This window comes from Engraulis encrasicolus, chromosome 10, assembly GCF_034702125.1.
Source record: "Engraulis encrasicolus isolate BLACKSEA-1 chromosome 10, IST_EnEncr_1.0, whole genome shotgun sequence".
NCBI classification, from domain to species: domain Eukaryota; kingdom Metazoa; phylum Chordata; class Actinopteri; order Clupeiformes; family Engraulidae; genus Engraulis; species Engraulis encrasicolus.
This window is the reverse complement of record NC_085866.1, coordinates 37,066,900-37,087,132: the sequence shown is the minus strand read 5'-3', so window position 1 is coordinate 37,087,132 and position 20,233 is coordinate 37,066,900. Positions and strand designations below refer to the sequence as shown.

Below are 20,233 nucleotides of genomic sequence, written 5' to 3'. Positions count from 1 at the left end.
CACATTTGAGGTCAAATATGTACCGCAAATTTAGCTATTGGGGGGGAGTCATACTCTGAAGTGGACTAGCGCTGTGGGTTTAGGCAACACATCTGTGACTGATGTGAACTTGCTTACTCTAAAGAGGCAGATGTGCTCTTTACTATGACTTACTCCGACTTTATTTAAGTTTGATTTAAACTCCAAGAAAAGTCAAGACAATCGAAGAAGCAAAGGAGAAGCTTCTCACTGAGAGAAGGCATCACAACAACAATCATAGTCCAGCTTAGCATTAGTTCATTTCACATGCTAGGTTTCGAGCTAGGTACTGACGTCTGCCTACCGATCCTGACTGTAGATAACAACCCCGACTACCCTTTCCAATGTGTGGCCAATGGGCCAATGCTATCCATGCCATGTCCCTATCCAAACGGTTTCATATTAACTATCCTGTTATCAACAAAAAAATAAACTGACGTGCACGTTAGGATTGTGCTGTGCTACTAACTTGGTTTGCAGCTGCCACAACACTAACTTGCTCTCATTTAGTCATGTTGTTGTTTCGTGTAGCTATCTCGTATTTTGGCTCTTCCTGGCTGCTAATACTTGCAAAAAGTTTTCAAAATTAGGTTTTCAAACACATTCAGACAACCAACAAATCATTAAATTGCCATACCTTATTGTCCAAATTAGACTGTCCAGGCAGTTAGTGGATGCGGTCTCTCGTGAAGGAACTGCAGGTGACACAGTGCTCCTCAGCATCGCTGGTGCGGGGTTGCCAGATCTTTCACGATAAATAAGCGACTATAGGGGCAGCAGGCGACACGCAGTGGTCATCTCGTGTAAGCCTACTGATCAGAAATCAGCCTTGTGCAGCATCAGTCCAACGACTGTCGTGTTAGTTAAAGTGTAAAACTGACCCTAGATCTGTCAGCCAGCGATCACCATGGATTGACAGTTTTCTCTTGTTTGTTGTTGGGTTGACGAACTTGAATGATTAGCCTACCTGATAATTAGGCCTACCTATTATTGGTCTTATACTGTTGTTATTATTGTATATTTATTTATTTATTTTTAAAAATATATTTTTTTATTAATTACTTGTCGAATCAAGGGTGGCCAGTAGGGTGGACAATAGCGTCCCAGGGGTGGCCCTGGCCACCCCCTGCCCCCCCCTAGAATCGCCAGTGCGCGACAGGCATGTTTCCCCAGTCTGCAGAGGAGGGAACATGCGCACCTGAGGTGGAGATGAGGTCGCCCTCAACAGCGAATCGCACGGCCCTATTAATTTGTGCATGTGAAGTGTCAAATCGGGTCGTATCACTGCTTTAACTGTGCAATTTACGAACGAGCCACGACCAGAATTTCAAACCGTTTTGATTTTCTTGCGACCCTGCGATTGCACGATCGTGAGGCAAAATCGCTTGTCGTTACCCCATGTACACTGCACGATGCGAGACTCACGATTGACCTGCGATTGAGCAAGAAATCGGCCCGACTCTCAAAAAGTCGTGCGAGTGCCAAATCGGGGCAAAAGTCGCACAGTGTAAGCCAAGCTTTAGGAAAATTAAGTAATCACAGCGTCGGCATACCAAACCAAGATTCTAGACGTGTCAAGTTAGACGCTCGCATAGCGACATTATATCTTGCCCACAAGATTCTGGTGCAGTTGACATGGTTCCTACAACTTTATAGACAATATATTTTTAAAACTACCCTACTGTAACAGCAAATAAGTGGGATAACGGCCTTCGAGGTCGACCGGATATACGAGATGAATGGCTTGGCAGAGGCAACTCTGTCTCCGTGCTGCACACGTCGCCAGAGTTTGAAGCGCAGGGGGCACATGGAAGGAACCACTAATCTAATCTGTCTGAGTGGAGACAGAGGTGTAGAGAAGTGCCACAGGTCAGCATGAAGGAGGTTCCAGAGGCCAGTGAGGAGGAGGAAGAGATACAAAGGGGTCTGCATGGAGGAGGAGGCACCACAAACCCGTGTGGAGGAGAACGTGTGCATGGAGAAGGAGGTGCCATAGCCCAGTAGGAAGGAGGTGCAACAAGCCATCGCGGAGGAGGAAGAGCTGCCACTGCCCAGGATAGAGAAGGTATCAGGAACTAGCTCAGAGTACGAGGCCTTAGGTAAAGGAGGTGCCGAAGGATCTAATAGAATTTCATTGAGGTGTGTGTGTGTATGTTTATGTGCATGTGACTACAGCATGAGCAGGGCCTCCGATGTCATACTGCACAAGGCAACCATATAGTATACCCTGGCCAGGTTAAGGTATGTGTGTGTGTGTGTGTGTGTGTGTGTGTGTGTGTGTGTGTGTGTGTGTGTGTGTGTGTGTTTGTGTGTAGGTAGAACTCAAAACCTGCTGAAGTTTCCCATCAATCTGTCCTATTCCCTCCCTCTTCCTCACCTGTGTGTGTGTGTGTGTGTGTGTGTGTGTGTGTGTGTGTGTGTGTGTGTGTGTGTGTGTGTGTGTGTGTGTGTGTGTTTGTGTGTAGGTAGAACTCTGAACCTGCTGAAGTTTCCCATCAATCTGCCCTATTCCCTCCCTCTTCCTCACCTGTGTGTGTGTGTGTGTGTGTGTGTGTGTGTGTGTGTGTGTGTGTGTGTGTGTGTGTGTGTGTGTGTGGGCGCGCGATTCAAATTACATATTAAAATTTCAGAATGGAATTAATGTGGAAGACTTTCTAGTGCATTGTACCAGATAACCAGATAGCAGTCTTGAGTGTCTTCAATGTTGTGGTCTTGAGTGGCAAACATAAAAAAGAAGTGGAGACATTACAAACATTACCACACTACTATTATTGAATTTCATTTCAAGTCTTAAAGTGGGCTACCTTCGAATTGGGAGATGCTAGGAACGTACCATTTTCACTTATGGAAAGCTTTTAAACAAGACATGTAATGCGTCTGTAGGTCTAACACAAAATATTCTGTGGCTGTTCAAAAAATGTACTTTTCAATGGAGTTGAATGGCTCCAATCCCAGGCAGCCCATCAGTAATAGTAGATCAAAGAGATTTCAAGCGTGTGACGTCAAATGAAACCCAAGAATTGACTGCTAATGGAAAGTGTCAGATCTAGTACAATGGTTCCAACCTTTGTTGAACAAGTAACCCCCCTTGCCTCATCATAAGCTTGCAAGGCCCCCACAACCCCACCTACCTGTGTGTGTGTGTGTGTGTGTGTGTGTGTGTGTGTGTGTGTGTGTGTGTGTGTGTGTGTGTGTTGTTTTTGCATTAGTCAAAGGCGTCCTCCTAAATACTATGTAATGTAATGTAATATAACAGTGAAAAAGGGGTACAGTGACTCTATAAGTGTCACAGCCACACCAGCCTCTCCACCAACCACTTCCACTCTCCAATACGCCTGAACGGGTTTTCCATGTGTGTTACGCCTTTTTTGGGGGGGAAATATTGGGGGGAAAGCCAATGCAAGTCAATTGGTGGTTTTGGGAAAGAATAAACGAAAGACAAGGACCTGTATTACCGTTGTTCACGTGCAACATGCCGAAAACGTGTTGTGTTGCCGGCTGTTCAAATAATATAGCCAAACAGCTGTGGCTGAAGCATGGACTGTGTTCATTTAGGGTAGCCGATGTAGTATGTAAGTCAATAAGACATTTAGCTTGCTTTCCCGCACAAAGGGGCGTAATGCACATTCACGAGCAAAGTACTCGGATGCGTATCCCCTGAAAACATAGGTTGCGTTCGGATCGGAAGGCAGTGACTCGATGACTCCCCTCCTACATGAACAGGTCTCTGATCAGACAGGTGAAGTTAGCTGATGAGGCGGCCATTTCGAACGGCACTAACTAGTGCGCTGCCCTGAGCATTTGATCTTACGGTGATTCCAATCATAAAATTGGCTATAAATAGATCTAGCGACGGCATATTTAGATACTACAATGTTGATTTATTGCTTCAATTCTCAACATCTGTGTACATAAGTGTCAGAATAAAGAACATCATAAGGTGGTAGCTTGGGTAGTAGCCATATTTGTTTTTCAGGTTTCCGGTTGAGAGGGAGGTGGCGAACAGCATTTTGGGTACAAAGGCAGCGAAGTCAGCATCTGATGGTGCCCTCAAATATCACTGTTACGCCCACAAATGCAGTCAACTGCCAAGGGAGGAAATAAAGCAATTTTTCGTTTCGATCCACACTTCATGACTCAATGTCCAGTTAGCTCACTGGAAGGACAGCTGCCTTCCCTGTTTCGAACGGACCCATAGCTTCGTGCTTACTCTCCCCTGATTACTTATTGGCCACACCTGTTACACTCGTTGCCCCAATTGCCAAACCTCACACCTGTCTTGTTGTCCTGATTGCCAACCATATGTACTGTAAGCCCCTCTTTGTTCATTCTTTGTCTGGCTTCACGCTGGCTACACGGACCTGTGCCTCCTTGGCTTTGAAGAAGCTGAAGAAGCCTGCAAGTTTAAGTTGTGTTCTTCTCGGTTTGGCATTTTGGACATCTGATCTCTGTTCTATTGTTGGACTCATCTTTGTTTTCCTTTGGACTGAATCTGTTGCTCCTGTTTTGAACCTCTTATTCCATGTGATCTTCTGAGCTTTGAAGTAGAGCCCTGCACTCCCGCGGGAGTCCCGCGGGACTCGTGGGACCCAAAGCAAAGCAGTGCGGCACGGGACAAATATTGAAAGCTCATTGCGGGTGCGGGCGGGAGGGAGAGCGCACAGTGCGGGTGCGGGCGGGAGCGGTGATGAGCGGCAGTCCCGTGAACTAAAAACGTGTTTTAAAATGTAAAATAAAGTCATAAATTATCAGTCTATGTCTATCATTTATATATATCACAATGTGCTGGATATTGTGTTTGGTAGCCTTTCTATTAATAAAAACATTTTGGAATATTTGGCGGACGTGTAATCTCGCATATCCGATTCTGTTCTGCTCTTCCGCGTTCTGGCTCTTCCGCTCTGCTCTCCGATCATGGCAGAAGAGCAGAGCTCCTCTAGTGAAACAACACATAATGCTTCAGAAGTAAGTGCTGGTCTAAAGAGAGGAACATTCACCGTGAAAAAATCGAAAGTTTTGAAATCAGATATTTGGAAGTCATTCTCACTCATGTATGATGCAGAAGGAAATCAGCTGCCCTTTGCCTGTTGTGACAAGTGCCAAAAGGTTCGCAGAAGCTTGTCAGCTATTTTAAACACTCGGGGTTGCAAGTCAAGCTGACAAAGTCTCTCAAACAGTCAGTGGATACGAGATGGAATTCAACTGTGGATATGCTGGATTCTCACAGCAATATGACGAGGTCACAGCAGTTCTACTCGAAAATAACCAATACGACAAAATAAGCTGCATTAATAAACAGACTCTTACATCCCTGGTGGCATTTCTCAAACCATTCAAAGACGCAACGAACGACCTGGAGTCTGACAATATGGCATTAAGTGCTGCGCTTGTTCTGCCATGGTCCGTGAAGTTAAGGGACCACTGTGAAGTGTCCAAGGCTGACCCCCTACTCAGTGCCATCGCATCTGCGTGTGCGCAACGCTTAAGCCGGGCATACACTGTGCGATATTTTCACTCGTGGGTCTTAAGCTTCTGCTCACACTGCACGATGGAATTTCACTGTTTAGAAGTTCAGAACTCACGACTCACGTCCTCACACTACACGAGCCGACAGTCGGATGCGAGCGAAATGCTTCCACCTTACGACCCGACAGGCATGTTTCCCCGGTCTGCAGAGGAGGGAACATGCGCACCTGAGGTGGAGATGAGGTCGCGCTCAGCAGCGAATCGCACGGCCCTATTCATTTGTGCATGTGAAGTGTCAAATCGGGTCGTACCACTGCTTTAACTGTGCGATTTACGCACGAGCCACGACCAGAATTTCAAACCGTTTTGATTTTCTTGCGACCCAGAGATTGCACGATCGTGAGGCGAAATCGCTTGTCGTTACCCCATGTACACTGCACGATGCAAGACTCACGATTGGCCTGCGATTGAGCAGGAAATCGGCCCGACTCTCAAAAAGTCGTGCGAGTGCCAAATCGGGGCAAAAGTCGCACAGTGTAAGCCCAGCTTAAGATGCACTGCTGTCTCCAAGTCACCTTGTCCCAAACGGAATTGACATGCTCTATAAAGTAGCGACTTTCCTTACTCCAAAGCTGCGTCATCTAAAGCCGGGCATACACTGTGCGATATTTTCACTCGTGGGTCTTAAGCTTCTGCTCACACTGCACGATGGAATTTCACTGTTTAAAAGTTCAAAACTCACGACTCACGTCCTCACACTACACGAGCCGACAGTCGGATGCGAGCGAAATGCTTCCACCTTACCAACCGACAGGCATGTTTCCCCGGTCTGCAGAGGAGGGAACATGCGCACCTGAGGTGGAGATGAGGTCGCGCTCAACAGCGAATCGCACGGCCCTATTCATTTGTGCATGTGAAGTGTCAAATCGGGTCGTACCACTGCTTTAACTGTGCGATTTACGCACGAGCCACGACCAGAATTTCAAACCGTTTTGATTTTCTTGCGACCCTGCGATTGCACGATCGTGAGGCGAAATCGCTTGTCGTTACCCCATGTACACTGCACGATACAAGACTCACGATTGGCCTGCGATTGAGCAAGAAATCGGCCCGACTCTCAAAAAGTCGTGCGAGTGCCAAATCGGGCCAAAATCGGGGCAAAAGTCGCACAGTGTAAGCCCAGCTTTAGGATGATCGATGCAAGTGAAAGACAGCAGGTGATGGAAGCTATTTGACATGCAAGCCTGCCCACATTTCAGGCAATGTTCTCTTTTTCTTATTCATACAAAACCGTGCATGCTGGAGACTCACGCCCAACTAGTTTCGAAATATGCAGATGTTTTAAATAATGAAGGCTTTGTAGTCAACTGTTGATTTTTTTTTTTGTTATATGACGAGCATCCGTCAACGCCATTCAGGGACTGTATTTTGTTGTAACATAATGCTGGGTTATAGTCTACTTGCCAGCCCATAGGGCCCTATAGTGAACCCGGAAATGTTTGGTACCCCAAAGTTTTTTGATGGAAATGTATAGTATAGGTCCCCAGTACATAGAAACTGCCGGATGCTACTTTGTAAATGTTGAGCAATTTCTTTTATTAGCACAATTAGCATAAATTAGCATAATCGCCTTTATGGCCTTATTACAGGATCAGTTTGACCAATCTACACAATCTTGGTGTGGTTTTGGGGGTTTTGGAGGATGCTGAAGTCATTTGTGACATTTATAAATGCCTGTCAGATTCACAATTCCTCTTAATGTCAAAGGTAGACACATTTTCTGCCTTGGTGAGCTGATTTTAACAATGTTTTGGGTAATTTACATACCATAAACCTTACCTATTTCAATTATTTCTACCCATGGCCCTACTATATGAAGTAGATGAGCTACATCTATTGCCAAAGACATAGAATTAAGGTAGAGACTTGAGGTGCTGTAGTACAGTGTATGTGGAAAGTGAGTGAGGTTCTTATTTTCAGGAGTTAACTTTATGCAATCATATGTGAAAGACTTGCTAACTTCAGTTAGGTAGTTTAGTTTGAGGATCACACACACACCCACGGGTATAGCTATCATATTGAAAAACAGCATAGAGTCTGGTGACACAGCTCTTCACAAGACCTTGTTGTGTATTACTGCCAAACATGGTGCAGCATCAACCTCTGCAACATGTCACAAATCGCATAGCCTACCTCTACATCTCACAATGTAAAAACACGAAAGTCAGGTCATAGCCAGGTAGGAAAATGAAATGTTCGACCACCAACAGCAGGGTTCCAATATTCAAAACATTGTCTGCTTCGTAGAGAGATGTGAAAGCTGATGCAGCTATTGACCTCCATACTGCGTATTGTCAACCCATACAAGGCCTCTGGCCCGGACAAGGTGGGAGAGTGTTGAATGAATGCTCATTCAGCCAAGTGTTGTTCTCACCAGGCTTTTTCAGCATCTCCTGGACTCTGGCTGTGCCCCTGACCAATGCAGGGAATCCACCATAATCCCCATCCCAAAGAAGTCAACTCCTTAAGATCTCCTGGACTACAGACCAGTGGCATTGACATCTGTGCTGTGGAAGTGTATGGAGAGAGTGATGTGTGGCCTTCTTTCCTGTATGGTGTCAGACCAGTTGGACACACAGTTCGCCTACATGGAATGCCGTGGTGTGGAGAATCCAAGCCTCTCAGTTCTGGACACAGTAGCCATGAACCTGGACTCAATACACCCACACAACACTGTGCATATTGACACACTGCTCCAGCAGCCAAATGCTTTGCAGAAAAACAAATATATATATATTTTTTATATCGGTATTATAAAATTCTAGTTTTCTATTTGACATGCAAGGCTGCCCACGTTTTAGGCAATGTTCTCTTTTTCTTCATACAAAGCCGCGCGCTGGGGACTCAAGCCCAACTAGTTTCGAAATATGTAGACGTTTAAATAGTGATGGCTATGTAGCCAACTGTTGATTTTTTTGAGGACCGTCCGTCAATGCCATTCAGGACCGTGTTTTGTTATAACATAATGCTGGGTTAGCCAAATGTTTTGCTGAAAGCCAGATCAGGCAATGGATCAGCCTACAATCAATCCAAAGACCACTTTCAAGACCTGATGGACGAGTTCGACCAACCACTCACAGTAGCAACAGCTGCTACTCCACTGCTACCTCAGCAGATCCTCCAGCCTCAGCAGATCCAACAGACCCAACAGCCCCATCAGCTCCAACAAGCCCCACAGCCTCAGCACGTCCAGTAGATGCCACAGCCCCAACAGGTCCAGCAGATGACTCCAACAGCTGCGGTGATTACTCACTCGCATGTGGTGAACCCTACACCAGTCCGAGGACCTTGAAGGCTGCAAGGGGTTTTTGCTCCAATGCTCCATGGCAATCGAGACGCACGCTCACCGGTTCCCAAATGACCGCTCACGCATAGCCTACATCATCTCAATCTCAATTTGGGATTCCAGAGAGAGATTCTACCATCCAGACCAAACTCTACAACCTGAAACAAGGTAGAAGCTCAATCACACAATATGCACTGCATTTCCTGACACTAGCTGCATCTAGTGGCTGGAATGAAGCGGTCTTGATAACCACCTACCACCAAGGGCTAGAACCCTTTCTCCGCCTGCACCTGTCTTCCTATGATGACTCCATTGGATTAGAACAATGCATCCAGCTTGCTATCAGAGTCGCCCATCGCAGTGAGGCCTGTATGCAAGATGCCAATGTGCTAGTACCAACCCCCAACCGCACGCCGAAGGGTGATGAATCAGAACCCATGCAGGTGGACACCACAAAGCTCAGTCCCACAGAGCACAGTCATTGGATGACACAAGGGCTCTGTATGTACTGTGGATCAGAAGGACACATCATTGCCAAATGTCCAGTTCGCCCACCACGTCCAATGGTGAGTTCAGTGTATGCTCCTGAAGTGCGTCTTAAGCCTCTCCTTATCCCTGTTTCCCTCACTGTTGCCTCTTCCAAACACTTAGTTTCTGCACTCCCCTCCTCCCTTTGTCATGAACTCCAGCTCCAAAGACCCACAGCTCCACAACCTTCACCGTCCATTCAATAGTGGGGAAACCTCTCGCCGGCAAACAGGTACAATTCCAAACTAATGTTCTAGAGCTAAGTGTAGGAAGCCTTCATGTAGAGCCCATTATTTTCCTAGTGTTAGACAATGTCACAGTCAGCATAATACTAGGCCTTCCCTGGCTAATGAAGCACTCACCTGCCATCTCCTGGACCATGGGTGAAATTCTCCGTTGGTGTGAATCCTGCCATGGGTCATGTTTTCCCCAACACTCAATCCAACGGGCCCACACCGTCCCCCTGTCAGTCCAAGCCACAACCCTTGAGAGTCCTAGCCAGAACCAGCCCATTCATATTCCTCCAGAGTACTCCTCCGCAGATGTCTTTTGTCCCCAACGTGCATCCAGTCTTCCTCCACACCGACCATGGGACTGTGCCATTGATCTCCTGCCAGGACATACAATACCACTTGGAAAGATCTACCCGTTGTCCCTGCCCGAACAACATGCCATGGAAGAATATGTGGCCCGGGCCTTGGAACAGGGCTAAATTCGACCTTCAACATCACCAGCCGCCCATACCTGTCAACTTTGAGCTCCCAAAATCCGGGAAAATTCCCATATTTTAAGCCAAAATCCGGGAAATTTTCTAAAGGCCAAATTTTTACAGTTAACGGGATGACAGAGACAGATCGGACAGTGCTTGATTCACCTTGTGCCCTGATGAAGGCCCTGTAGCAGGCCGAAACATGTTGGCAGTGGCAGTATTTTTAATTATTTAAGTTCAAACATGAACTAGCCTTTATAATAAAGCGGTTTTATCTAAGAAGAGTGCCTTGGCGTCCTGCCTTTTTTTTTTTTTTTTTTAGATCGGACAGTGCGTTCTACTTCTGCTTTTCACAAAAGCGCGTGCAAGGACAGATCCTGTCTAAAATCCCTCAGCACGTTTTACAGCGTGGAGAAACAATGCAATGAAAACAAAACAATGAAATGAGCGCAATGAGTTTCTTCTTGTTGTTTTGTCGCACAAGTTGTCTGTTCGTGCAAAAGTTCGTGCTGGTACAGGTTGTGATTAGGTTAATCGCATGATTCGCTGTTCCGAGGCTGTTTATGCGTTGCATGAACTGACGGTTTCTGAGGAAAAGAGTGGGCGCACAAGCGCTACGGAGCTCGAGGTTGACAGCTCGTATTTTTAAGGAACTTCAATTCTTGGTGGTACTGTATCTGGCATACCGTCTTCTGGCAGGCTTGATAAGCAAGACCCCCTGTCTCTCTCTTCAAGAGGGGGTGTGGCTCGTCGGACAGGGCCGTGGGTAGCCTATAAATAGCCTACTGGACCGACGGTGTTTTTTGATAATGTGAAAAATCCGGGATATTTCCGGGAAAAAAATCAAATCGGGAAGAAATCGGGAAATGAGTCAAAATTAGGGAGTTTCCCGGGAAATTAGGGATGGTTGACAGGTATGCAGCCACCTCTTCATTCTTCTTTGTGTCTAAGAAAGATGGTGGCCTGAGGCCCCGCAATGACTACAGGGCAATGAACAAAATCACCACCAAGTTTCGCTACCCTCTAACGCTTGTTCCTGCAGCTCTTGAACAGCTACCAGGAGCAACTACAGTATCTACTCCAAGCTGGATCTCTGTAGCGCTTACAACTCGGTGCGAATTCGCAAGGGAGACGAATAGAACACCGCATTCATCACACCCACAGGCCACTATGAATATCTGATGATCTTTCTTGCCTCATCTGTCTTCCAAGGCTTCATGAATGAGATATTTCATGAGTACCTCAACAAATTTGTCATAATTTACATTGATGATATTTTGATCTATTCGTGTGACTACCAGACTCATGTGAAGCATGTTACCCAGGTGGGTCATGTCTAAGTTGAGGCAATATAGCTTGTACCTCAAAGCAGAGATTTGTGCATTCCCCCAGACCACAGTCCAGTTCCTGGGATATTACATCAGCCCACAGGGAGTGAGTATGGATGATGGGAAAGTGAAAACAGTGCAGTCCGAGCCTTGTCCACAGACCATCAAAGAACTCCAGTGTTGCCTGGGCTTTGCAAACTTCTATCGACACTTTATTCAAAACTACAGTACGCTGACTTCCCCATGACCTCCCTCCTCCGTAACAAACCCAAATCCCTGGCCTGGAACTCAGAAGCCTTGCAGGCATTCGACCAGCTCAAGAGAGCCTTCACTACAGCACCCACCCACCCAGAGCCTGGTGTGATTGCGGTTCCTCCACTGCCACTCCTCCTGGACGAGGGTCCCGTCTATGCGGTAAAGACCATCCTTGACTCTCAGCCCCGCAGAGGTTGTCTCTGCGGGGCTGAGGTCAACTGGGAAGGTTATGGGCCTGAAGATCAGCCATGGGTTCCCAGAGTTGATGTCTTGGACCCCACCATGTTCGCCGACTTTCATAGAACCCACCCCAGTCGACCAGCCCCCAATGGTAGGGGTCGACCACGTCGCCAAGGCTCCTCGTCGGGGGTTATACATGTCACAACCACACCAGGCTCTCCACCAACCACGCCCACTCTCCAATCCCCTGAAAACACAGCTTCCTGCTCACTCTCCCCTGATTACTAATTGGCCACACCTGTTATCCTCGTTGCCTCAATTGCCAAATTTCACAACTGTCCTTTGTTGTCCTGATTGCCAACCATATGTAAGCCCCTCTCTTTTTTCATTCTTTGTCTGGCTTCACACTGGCTACACGGACCTGTGCCTCCTTACCTTTTGAACCATTTGAAGAAGCTGAAGAAGCCTGCAAGTTCATTTGTGTTATCTGTTCTCTGTTTGTGTGTTGGACATCTGATCTCTATAAAAAAGCACTCCAAATTTTAGATAAAAAACCTCTCTTATACCACCATTGTCACATCTTAGATAAATACAACTTACTCAGTTTTGACAATTTTTGTAAATGTTCCTATAGTTGTCTTTTTTTTATAAAACTTTGCATGGCCTGGCACCACCTTGTTTACAGGAATTCATAAAACATCATCAAACACGAGTAACTCGAGGAATGGTCAATAAAGATGTTGAGATTCCTTTCAGGAAAACCTCTTTTAGCCAAAATGCATTATCTACTAAAGGCAGCGCATTATGGAACTCTATTCCACTGCATATAAGGGAATGTCCCTCTTTAGCCTCCTTTAAGATGGAGATTAAAAATGGCTTCGAGCCCAACAAACATGTTCACACTGATAGTCTGAACCTCTACACAGCATGCGCACACACACACACACACACACACACACACACACACACACACACACACACACACACACACACACACACACACAATACATAGCCCTATCTTGGGACCATTTTCTTTTTTTCTTCTTATTGTTTGGCATTTTAATTTATAATGCTTGTTAACATCTAGCCTGCCTATTTCCAGATGAAAATTAGCCTTTGGACTACAATCTGGCACATTTACATATATGTGCATGTATATATTTGTTTATTAATGTGCAATGTCCTGAAGAAATAAATAAATGAAATGAATGAAATTAAATGAAATTGTTGGACTCATCTTTGTTTTCCTTTGGACTGAATCTGTTGCTCCTGTTTTGAACCTCTTATTCCATGTGATCTTCTGAGCGTTGAAGAGTCCAATTCCTATGTTTGCATTCATGGAAATCTGCAAGTAAAAGCTCAAAACTGACTTCTCTGTGCTTTGAGTCTGTGTTTCGTGACAATAAGCAATTCCTGTGTGTAAATCTCTCTCTCTCTCTCTCACACACACACACACACACACACAGACATATTAGGTACATTGGCTACATAAATGTAATACCATGTCATAAATGCCAACCAAATACAGAGGTAAAGGTGTCAGAAATATTTGTAACCCGTCAAATACCAAACTTCCACTACCACTTGCAGCATTTTTACCAATGTTGTACCATAATGCTGATCTATACCTTTCCTAAAATCACACACACACACACACACACACACACACACACACACACACACACACACACACACACACACACACACACACACACACAGATGAACACATCGTATGTAGCTGTGTATGTTTGCATGTTTGATCTTACCCACAATATGAATGTACATGGTACTACGTTACGGCATTACACTTAGCTGATGCTTTTTATCCAAAGCGACTTTATTTAGGTACAGGGTATTGGTTACAGTCCCTGGAGCAGTCTGGGGTTAGGTGCCTTGCTCAAGGGCACTACAGCCATGGATGGAGGTGCTGGTAAGGGTGGGATTTGAACCGGCAACCCTGATCTAAAGACCAGCAATCTAATCATTGAGCTATGGCTGCCATGGTATTGTGTAAGTCTGGTTTAACACAGAAAACGTAACTGTAGGTTATATATTAATGTATCCTAATGTAGTAGTAGGAGACACTTAGACTAAATGTGAAAACCCCTCTAACATAATGTGACAACTTCCCAGTCATAGTATGACGCCTTCAGAAAGATTGTGAATAAATACTGTACGTACGGTACATCACATGCAAAAGCCAATTCTGTATCTTCCTTAATATGTCATTCTTGATAAAGTAAGGACCCCCGCCCCACATACACACACACCAAACACAAAATGTGACACTAAAAAACAATCTAAGTCTTGACATAGGTCATAATACAAATTGATCATTACACTACTTCTATATCAGTCTTGTCTTGGTCTCCCATTGCTTTGATCATTTTAGCCAATGTGATGATAGATGCATTTGAAATCTCAGAGCAAATTCTGAATCACATATCAATCCCCACATAATAGCAACAAAAAAAGTGCCATAGGTGCGAGGGCTCGACAACGCCGCTTGCGGCTTTAATGTTTTCTCTGCAATTCCAACATGCAGGATGGCTGACATCTAGGCTTACTTAGTGTTGCTTTCAGCGCTTTGAATTCAACTTCATAGTTGTGATACTGTGCTTAAATACATGTTGTATTGTACTGTATCACAAAAGCATGAAGCACTCATCTGGCAAACACAAAGCTCTCATCTAGCTTCTGGCCCCTATACATCAGATGATGAGATGCTGCTCCTTCAGGGCTGTTGTGGAATTGAAAACCAGAGGTTTTGATCAGCTCAGAAACATTGCAGAAACATCTATTCCATAACAGCAAACTTGATCCTCCAATCAATAGAATTCCATTGTTGGCTTTAGGTACCATACAACACTCCAAAATCTTACAACATCATCTACGTACTGTATGCAATATTTGCTCCAGGTAGCGCTACTACTGGTATTGGTCATGTTTTGAACATTTGCTCAATACCACTTGTACACATTTAAGGCTGCAGTTGTACACACTTCACTGATCATCAAAATAATTTTCAACTCAATTGTTAGTCTACCACTCACCATTCTATTCTACCACTACAGCCCTGCTAATATCTCTTTTTTTCTATAAGCACACAGTACCCATTTGCGCCATCAGAGGGCATTCTTTAGTCTTGAGCTCTGGACTTGAGAGGGATAGAGAGAGTTGAGCATCAGTCAGTCATCTTGGCCCAGGCCTGGCTCCATCCATTCCTCAAAAGTTTCATGATTGATGTGATGGCACAGTGATGAAGACACGGTAACATTGATAACGATCAGCTTTCTTTGATTGCGAAATCAAACTGGATCAAGTCCCCTGAGGTGAAATTCTGACCTCACAAAGCAAAGGGAAGGTGATTCCCCTTTCTGTTTTTGGCACGACGTGTGCGTGACAGTGTCCCACTTGTGGACATGCGTCATTAGCGACTTGTTGTTTTGTTTCTGTCGCGTTTGGGTAATGGTGGCGGTTACTGTGCCTGCATAGCGATGCTGACATTTCCTTTTCGTATATCACACTTTGGTCGGCAGGTTGGTTACATGTGGCAAATCATACTCAATAACAACCAGTAGGCTAGTAGTGTCTCAGGCATGTGATTGATGTGTACTTTACATTCAATGGAAACCGCAGCAGAATCATTTGCATATTATGAAGCAGGCTAGGTAAATACGTAAGAGATACTGATAGATAGATAGATAGATAGATAGATAGATAGATAGATAGATAGATAGATAGATAGATAGATAGATAGATAGATAGATAGATAGATAGATAGATAGATAGATAGATAGATAGATAGGCCTAGGTCATGGAAGAAAGAGAAAGGGAGAGAATTTAGGCCTACATTTACATTAGCTGCTACTTTTATCTAAAGCCACTTACACTTAGGCCTATTACATGCTACTGCTTACACTCCCTGGAACAACTGGTGAGATAGTAAAGACATGGACACTGAGAGAGAGAAATACACACACACAGAAAAAGAGAGATAGAGGAAGAGATTAAAGACTTTCAGATGGCAGCACACCAGACCTACAAATATGTCTAACAGTGTAACTTTGTTTGGGATTAAGTATTTGTGACACGTCATTGCCTATCTGCGGTGAAGCTGACAGTGGGGGAACAAAGGGGTCAGTTGTCCCGAGCCCAGGGAGAGGAGGGGCCCAGAATTATGTCCCCATTACACTGTATGTATTGGGGGGGCTTTCGGATGACTTTGTCCCGGACCCGGCCAAAGCTGTCAGGGGCCCTGCCTATCCACGTTGGCTGACTGGCTGGCTACAACCGCTCCCCTCGCTTTGTCAGGTGTGCCCATCTGCTTCCGAGGCTTCCAGCGGTCCGTACAGCTGTTAGCGCAGGCACGGGGGCACACCGCAGAGCAGCCGTGTCACGCAGAGACAAAACACCTTTTCGACATGAAATTTACTGATAGATGCGAGAGTTGAGTGTTCCTGCACCAAGAAGCCTTGCCAGGTGAACTGGCTGGCTGGCGGCTGGTGCTAGAACACAGCTTTTGGCTTGGAATGGGAGAGTGCTAGAGGCCAGAGGTAATCATTTACTGGGGTAGTGAGTGGAGCACGTAGCATGCTGTGGTGCTGTGTTTGCTCTTGCTGAAACAGTTGTGAGGAAGTGTGTGGCTAAGATGTACATGTATTTGTACATGTCTTATTGTTATAATTATGCATTCTGTTCTTATCTTTTTGTCCTCTTCTTTATTAAATGCTTTTTGCTTCCATTTTATGCTGTGGCGGTGGTGTGTGTGGTGCTGCTTAAACAATTGTGAGGGTGTGTTTATAGCCACTGCAAGATGTATTTACGTGTGCATGTTTTTTATGTTATGTTTTCATCTTGTTTATTAAATGCATTTTATTTCCATCTAATGTCATCTCTACACAAAGCACACTGGGATGCAAATGCTTGTCAAGTGAAATATGTTATATAAATAAAGTTGAGTTGAGTAGGCCTTCATGTGGCTTGTATCTAATATGAATAATACTTTTTGTATACAGAAGAAGTGAATTCAATAGAATATAGGTTCTCAGCATGATTATATTACATTACATTGCATTTCGCATGCGCTTTTTTAAACCAAAGCGACTTACAATCGAGGACATAATCATAGCTGACATAGTAGAAACAAAGTGCACGGGAAACATACAAGTGCAGATGCTAAGTAGTTCGTTTTTTAAAAGATACATTAACACAGGGTTAAATAGAGTACACACACACATACACATCAGCTCAAGCATTGGGGTAGTAGATAGTCACGAAAGAGAAGAGTCTTTACTTGCTTCTTGAAGGCTGAGAGAGATGTACATTGTATTGCTGCCTCTGGGAGGCTGTTCCACCATTGAGGAAGAGCAAGAGAGAACAGTACACAACTCACTATCACACAACTCAGGTTTCCTAATAATAATAATTGACCAATAGTATGTATGTTCATCTCTAATTATTATGAATGTTAGTCTGCTTTACTGTATTTTGCTGATTACTAATTTTGTGTTTGTGTGTGTGTGATCCTCTGTGTAATGTCAGTTACATAGGGCCTATGAGTTTGACAACGCTTTAAACAACAGCCCTAGAATGATCCCAACTTAAAATGGTCCAAATCTGACTTGTAAATATAAAGTTTGATAAGAATAAGTTACACATTCTTTAAACTCATGTTAATAGTTGGTTAGTTGTGCACGCTTGTGACTTGTCCTGATCGATCACAAATTCCCTGAAAATGCATGCATTAGGCCTAAGCTACTGTCACCATATGTAAGTATGTAACACATTATGTGCTGTGTAAATTTTTGTGATTTTTTGTTGTTGGCCTATGCAAATCATAGCGCTGTATGTTACAAGTAGCCTAATCAGTTACTGAACACAGGCAAATAATATTGGTGTAGGCTACGCATGTATCCAAAATATTGCTAATAAAGTTAAGAACTTGTGTTTGGTATTAACATTTAAAATGCTACAGGCACGATTGTTTTTCTGTTTTTTTTGTTTGTTTGTTTTTTTTTGGGGGGGGGGGGGGTAACTCACACAAAACATTATATAGGCCATAAACTATTCTATACTATTTTGGAATCGTTCCGTGTCTGATTTTCTCAGCATCTCAGCTGTCAGAAGTGACATGATCAACAGAGTTTACATGACAACGCTCATCATCTCTCTCTATGCTCCAGAGAAAGGCACCACTATAGGCTGTCCTCTGCCGACAGATCCCGAGTCCCTTTCCGAAGATAGACGAAATGACTGAAGCTGAACGCAAAGACGAAAGCCGCTGTGTCCAACTCACCATCGCATAACAGCCATTTCACATTGGTCATTTTTGTTTCCTCTTCTCAAATCCAGCGATGACTTCAAGATGCCGAAGAAACTGAAATACTCCCGTGCAAGGATTCGGGAGCTGTCGTCGTGAGCAGGCCTTTTTACAGCCCTTATATTTTCTTCAACATAGACCGAAGCAGGCGGATGCGTTTAAAATATAGGGCGCCTACATGCACTGTGTACATATCTTCACATAGGATGACTACACTCTGTGATCGGAGAGACTGCTCATACAGGCGGACCTACTGATGGATGGTTCTTCTTTTATCGAAAGGATTACCTTTAACGTTTTGAATGGACAAACTGGATATCAGTATGGTTGAAACAGGCGTCTTAGGTTTTCATCTCGGTCTCAGAACGCAAACGAAGATTCAAAGAAATCGGCTTTCTCTGTCGCTGTAATGTGGTAATCGTAATTTACCAGTAGATGGGAAAATGGACTCAAACATTATGATATAGCATCTAAAACTGTCGTTTTGGCGCGTACTAAGGAAATATTCTGCCTACACTGAAAGGATTTTGAGGCGTCAATTTATTTATTTCATTCTGTCACACTGTGATGGGAATATATTGCTGAGCCTTGGGTGAGCTTTATGGAAAACCTGAAGACATGACATGCACACGAAAAAAGAGGAAACGATCTTTTTTGTTTTTGAAACCTGTGCTCATTTAAGATATATGCAGCTGGCATAATCTTAGAGTGACGTTGCTCTACAGTAGACTGAACATAAACCAGGATTCGGTTGATTTTTTGTATAGACGTGACCATTCCCCATAATAATTAATTTATTTTTTATGTTTTCAGTAATTTGTAAAGGACGTCAAGTCCATCTAGGATTACATTTGGAATTCATGGTCATTTTGCTGGGCCTCTTGGGCCTCATAGAGAAAGCATATTTTTGTCTTTTCCATCTGTGTTATTTGTTTTATGTTGACTGCAACAAGCTCTCACCGCGGCCTGCTACTGAAGCTAGAGCCATTGTCTCGAGGACAAGCGTAAGAAATCCAGGTAAGATGCTCTCACATTTACAAGACATTTTCTTGGTTTAACCCCCTCTTGCGTGAGCTATATCTATATATGTAGCCTATGCTTGTTGTAATGTACACAATATGTTAAATCCATCGATGTTCATCCATATTAGCCCGTGTTGCGGAACGGATGAATCCATGATCCCACATGAACACCACAAACATTACCTACAAATTTGGGCCTGTATTATCCACTTGTTATCATTCACCCCCTCTCTCTTCCTGTGTCTCTCTCTCCCTGTGATGGTGTGTGTGTGCCTATGTGCGTGTGTGTGTTGTCAGAGAGTGGGGAAGAAAGAACGTGTTTTTGCGCATTCGGGCACATTTAACGCAAATTAAGCACGAAGGTTATATTATGTTGACAGCAGTGTATTTGACATATTCATGCCTATATGATTAGGTTTGTGAGGGAAATGTCATCCACGCTCTTCACAGTGTTGATGCAGGTCATCTGCACTTTTGTGTATTGGATGCATAGGTATTGGCTCTCGGAGGCGCGTCATCACCTTTGCCGTAATAAATTATTTTCAACCCCAACAGCCTTTTTCATGTATTCAGGCAGGGTCGATCGGGCGCAGGTTGGGCCGTACGAATAACTAGCAACCCCCCTGCGTGCGGATCACAGCATCAGAATGTCGCATCATTCTATATAGGATGCTTGGAGATCACTCAATAAGTTCCTAACCCAGGCGCGACCTAAAACGCTTAATTTTGTTAACATATTGTCTTTGTTTATAATTTCCTCACATCGCGTTAGGTGTGTTCATCACCAGTCCTTGTGAATCAGGCTCTGTTGGTTGGTGAATTCCGCGTCGCCTCCTCCCACCGAGAGCACGGTAGCGGTAGCCTACTCTCTGCTGTTGCTATCCAGTTCTTCGGTATAGCACAACCCCCTACCTCCAACCAACTCCCATCTTCTCTGGCTCCTCCCTTCATTATCCCCATCTCCTCGATATTAGTATGAGACTAGATGGGTAGAGTTCAAACTTGGAGTGACACACATACATTGGCAACTATTGTCTTGTAAATGTCCATTAAAACCAA

General features: G+C 44.4%; 1 protein-coding gene across 1 annotated transcript in view; it reads right to left on the bottom strand.

Moving 5' to 3' along the window:
* Positions 1-12,346, bottom strand: part of foxp3b (forkhead box P3b) — a 36,269-nt gene extending 23,923 nt beyond the window's left edge. The window contains exon 1 of the mRNA XM_063207616.1: positions 12,266-12,346. The gene's annotated coding sequence lies outside the window, so the exon portion shown is untranslated. The remainder of the gene's footprint in view (positions 1-12,265) is intronic.
* Positions 12,347-20,233: the final 7,887 nt, after the last annotated feature.